Raw genomic sequence first — 6,000 nt, forward strand, 5'->3', positions numbered from 1 at the left:
TTTGAATAGTTCAACCGTGAATATAATTTATCATTTGTATTTGTATACAAATAAATATATGGATTAATTGTATTTACTTGAGTCTAAAATATATAAATATGAAATGTGTCATTCTATGCAAATGTACCATTTGTATTTGTATATTAAGTTTATCAGTTGTATTTGTATATAAATATCATTTGTATGCATATGGTTCAAGTTGTATAAACATGTATCATTTGATACAAATATAACATTTGTATTTATATAATTTAAAATTTTTATTTTTATAATTTACCATTTATATTTGTATTGTTCAATAAAATATAATTCGTATCGATGAATACCAATACAAGTGTACGTAGAAAAAATGATGAAGCAAACCCTAAAAAAGGCCCAAACCCGAAGCTTAAAGTCCAAAAATAATAGAAAATCGAGAAAAAGAGGTGTTATATACAGCGCTTGATGCTTAAGCGACTTCTACTAAAGCGACTATCACTTAAGTGAGGTCTGGCTGCTAAAGAGCTATAGATTAAGTGGTCATGAGCCAGCCGCTTAAGCGGACGTACCATATATCAATAATTACTGATTTTGGTGCAAGCCTACCAAGATACGAACGGACCCTTGGGATTTGATTGGCATCCGACAGAGACAAATCATATATGCTACCAGGCTAATTTTAACATTCTGGACTCAATAATGACGTGAGTTTTTTGAAAAAAGATCTTTTTCAAAAAACTAACCCACTGAAACCTATAAGGCATATTTCACTAGTTTTCAATTTGAGGGTCAAAATGTAAACTAAAGGTACCGGACCCGAACCAACCCGACTACTAATCCAAATTTGATATTCTGGATTCAATGGAACTGTCCAAATTTCTATCTCACACTTAGAACATCAAATGTTTACTAAAGTCAACTATGAAACTTTTAAAACTTCTAAAAATCACAAACTCTCTCAAATCACTTCCAAATACATCAGGAGTCGTGCCAACCATCCCCACACACTAGCATCAACATGTAGCAACTATAGGGAAGGTCAAAATGGCCAAAACACATAAAAAACAAGATTTCACACTTCATGTCATTACATCTAAGTTGAAAACACCAAAACTTTATGAAATGACAACTCCTAAATTCATATTTTTAGGGAAACTTTATTTTTTTAGATCATTTGCGGTTTATGTTATTTTTATGACCATTTTACGAGAGATTTTCATTTTTACACATAAGAAATTTTTATTTTTAGTAATAAGATATTAAAGAGGCTTAATGCATTGTTATCCCCTTAAATAACTTAGGATATTTTATTTAGACACTCAAACTAATCCTTGTTCCAATTAAACATGACAACTCCTAACAAATGTTTCAATTAGACACTTGTGATTTAAATCTAGAAAAAAATTTGAGTGTGTTTTCATTTGTCTATTAGATAGTTAAGTTAATTACATAAAACATTATATCTCTTAAATACTCATCAACCTCAAGTAAGAAATTTCTATTTTTACGGCTTATTAATGAAGCTCAAAAAGGAAATAACATACTTGGTTACATAACAAACTTGTGGTGTATATGTGCCAGGAATTGCACCATAGCCGGAGTCAAATGAGGGCCAGATCTTGATGTATAAAGGAACTACTAATTTGAGGCGGGTTTCTACAAAAAAAAATACTTTCAAGAAAGGATGAGCATGACTGAAATGGCTATCATACAAATCTATAATAAGAACAACACAAATTCTTTTCCAAAATTTGAACTGAAATCTAATTGAAACATTGTATTAGGAGTTAAAGCATTCAATCAAAACATTCGAGTATGTAGGGCCTACTTGGCCATATGGGATGAAATCATGATTTTAAATAATACGAGATGAAGTTGAAGTTTTGTTTGGACATGCAATTTGGGAATTGAAGTTATATTTTTTTCTTATAAATTAAAAAAAAATCTCATAATTTGTGAAAATATCAAAATTGTCCCAATTTTTTATACAATCTTATCAAATAAGCAAAAGTTTAAAACAAAAGCACAATACACTATCACAAAACTTTTCTAAAAAAATACAATATTTATTGATCAAATGAAAAATTTGATAAATGATAGGTAGGAGTTGATTTGAAGTAATAATAAATTTTGTAGGCATTTGATAATGAGAAAAAAAAATTGGAGTTGAACTTGAAGTCGGAGTTGTGTTTGGACATATCTTTTTTTGGAAAGAACTTTTAACTATAAAGGCAAAGTTGATTTTAAAAAAAAAAGGTGAACAAGTTTGAGACATGTTTTCACTTTTCTAAATAAAACGTCAAGTTGTATTTGAAGTTTTTATGGCCAAACATCATTTTTATAATGAAAAGTTTCCTTTTTAAAAAAAAGTGAATATTTCTCATGAACAAACAATGCTATATGTTGGTGAGAGTTATGGTTAAATCAGATACAAATAATTTAAAGATTGGTAAAAGTAATAATATAAACTATAAATTTTATTTAGGGATAACGACATGTCTTAGCAAACATAGACTCCTAATATTCTATTTAGCGTAAATTTCGTTTAATTACCCTCCATGACCTATCTTGCCAATTAAATATAATTTAGAGTCTCCCTCTTTATTTTCTCTCTTTCTCTACCTTTTATTTCTCTTTTTACTTCTTTTTTTCTTTTTCTATTTTTCTTCTTCTTTTTTCTTTTTCTTCTTTTTTCATTTTTCTCTTTCTTTTTTGTTTTTTCATTTGTTTCTTTTTTAGTTTTCTCATTTCCATCTTTTCTCTTTTTTATTTCTAAGTTTTCATCTTTTTTTTAATTTCTTTTTTCTTTTCAGACTTTTTTTGTATTTTCTTAGATTCTTTTTTGTTTTCTGGGTCATTTTCTCTTTTTCTTTTTTTTTTTTATATTTTTTACTCTCATTTTTTTTGTTGTTGTTGTTTTGAATTTTATATTTTATATGTTTTTTATATTTTATATTTATTTGTATCATACTATATATCTTAAATAAATATATTATTTGTAGTTGAATAGTTTAGTTGTGAATATGTACAATTATCATTTATATTTATATACAAATAAGTATATTGATTAATTATATTTGCTTGAGACTAAAATAATATTTACAATGTGTCATTCAATGCAAATATATCATTGGTATTTGTATTTTGAATATTTTATTTATATTTGTATATAAACAAGTATCATTTTGTATGTATATAGTTCAAGTTACATAAACATGTATCATTTGATACAAATGTAATATTTGTATTTGTATAATATATTATTATTATTATTAGTGTTCAATTTGCATCAATAAAATACAAATTATATCAATGAATATAAATACAAGTTTTCATAGAAAGAAAAACAACAATTCTTTTTCAGTTGTTTAAAAATACAAATGACGTTGTCAACTACAAATTCAATTACAAGCAAATGAAATTACAAATACAAGTACAATATGAGGTCAACTTACAAATATAAATACAAAATACAAGTGTGAACTATAAAATACAAATACAAATGTGAACTATAAAATTTAAATATTAACATGAACTTTAAAATACAAATAAAAATATAATTATATCAACAAATATAAAAATATAAATGATGGTGTGAATACAAATATGTTTAGCACTTGTGGTATTAATGTTATCATCCATGACTTGTGATCGAGTAGTCATATTTTTCGAAAATACAAAAAATAAAAAATGAAATAAAAAAATGAGAAAGAATATAAGTACAAAAAGAAAACCAAAAAAAAAAAAGAAGAAGAAAGAAAAATAGAAACTAGAGAGAGAATTAAAAAAATGAAAAGAATGAAGCAAAAAAAATAAAAACAAAATCATTTTTTAAAATAATTTTTTTGGTGGTCTTTCAGACCATTTTATTTAAACAAAGCCCAAATGGCTAAAATTACATCAATCCAAAAGCCCAAATATTGGATCAGCTTGACCCGGTGTAACAAATAGGAAGCTGAAAAGTTTCCTATTTTCCTAATATATCTAGGGTCTAGGGCAAGAGTACAAGACACTTTTATTTGCTCTCAAAGTTGACTGCCAAGATGTTGTCGAAGTGTTGCCGGTGGAATTTGAAGCTTTAATTTTTCCTTCTTTGGGTTATGTTCCAGCTGAATCCAGTGTAGGTCTTGCATGAACTCTTTCTATTAACTTCACTTCTATTAGGTGATGATTTCTTCCCTTGTTCTTGATTCATTTGCACATCAGGTGCTAAACTTTTATTTCTTGGCTTAGGTGGTCGTGGACTTCTTTCATATGACTAGATTATCTACAATTCACCAAGGTTTAGAGTATTGGACTCCCTTTTATCTCCATATGGTAGTTGAAGAAGCTGGAACAAATTCCTACCCCTCCTTTTTTGGTGAAGGTTTTAGTTAGCTAGGGTTTCAATTCTAGTCGTAGGTAGCACAGATCCAATGTTTTCTTCTAAGCGGACAGTTAATCTCCTATTACTGTGCTTTTTGTTCCCCTTTGCTTTTACATGTTGGAACTTAAAGTAGCATGTTGTTTTCTTGTAAATATATGTGATGCTTTTGCTATTTATTGTTGAATTTTCTTCCTCATCTCGACTCTAATATATGGAATTTGGTCTTTATCAATATTTAGTAGCTTTCTTGTCTTCACTGGTAGTTGTTGAAAAGTATGAAATTCGTGCATGTCTTGTGTTTCTACCTCCCCATTTACTAAATATTTTGCCACTGCATTCTCTTTCCTAAATATATGAGTAATTGTAACATTTAGAGATTGAATGTATTCTTTAATCTCATCAATAGTTACTGCTATCTCCTAAGGACTTTCCCACAATCTTTGTGTCATTTGCTTAAGGCTTAAAGAGTCTGTTTCTATGATGAAATCTTTAAAATCATTCTCATAACAGTACTCTAAAGCCTCTTTAATAGTAATTGATTCTGCTTCAGTATTTGTACTAAATCCCAAACCTTTAGCTCTAGCATAAATTAGGTCACCTTTATTAGCCCTTATGCAAAAACCATATGCATTTTTCCTTGAATTTCATATACAAGCTCCATCCATGTTGCATTTTACCTTCATGGATTCTGATTTCTTCCACACCACCTTATGATAATGTAATTTTGGTTTATACGCCCTAATGTAGTCCATCACTTCCGGCCATGTCTAAACCTTCACCTTTATCCATGGATACAAGCTCTTAATCATCTTCTTTATGATCTTCTGGACTTGTAAAACTAACCCTTTTAAATTAATGAAACCTCCCTGTTTAATACAATTCCTCCTTCTCTATATTGCCCACATAAGTATGGCTGGAACAGCTATAAAAATCATGTTCATCTTTGGTGTTGTGTCCTTAGTCCACCATGATACAATCATCTATTATAATTACATGTTCTCCACTTTTATTCCTACAAAATGAGCAAACTGCCTCCAAAGACTTAAGGCTAAGGGGGTTGTTAGTAAAACATGAGTCATGGTCTTCTCCGTTCTATCTTCACAACACCAACATTTTGATACTAACTGAATCAGCATCCTCTTTAGGTTTTCATCTTTAAGTTGTCATCTTTAGGTTCATGCACACCTTTCATAAGAAGAAATTATACTTAAAAGGCAAGTCTTTGTGCCAAATAAAATCATAATCCCTTCACTGTTCCTCTTTATGTCTGATAACATCCCAAGCAGACTCGACTATAAACCGACCATTTGTGCTTCCCATCCACCATGGTAGATTATTCTAATGTCCATCCAAAATAGGCTTTACAGTTTCCAGTATCAATTCCAATATCTCTTCAAATAAACATGATGACAGTATTAGCTTTTCTTACTCCCAACTTTTTTTTAAGTTCTTTATCTCTATATCCTCATCTTGAATTCCCTCTCCTTCAACATAATACAAATCACCTTGTTTAGTACAATTATCATACCAAAAACTTGACTTACTAGCTTTCACCTGCCACCATATATTATGTTCGACCTCCTCTCTAATGGAAATCATTTTCCTCCACACATGTGATGCTCCAATTCCTTTAGCTAGTAAAACATAAAGCTTTT

Source organism: Capsicum annuum, chromosome 8 (genome assembly GCF_002878395.1).
Source record: "Capsicum annuum cultivar UCD-10X-F1 chromosome 8, UCD10Xv1.1, whole genome shotgun sequence".
Lineage (NCBI taxonomy): Eukaryota > Viridiplantae > Streptophyta > Magnoliopsida > Solanales > Solanaceae > Capsicum > Capsicum annuum.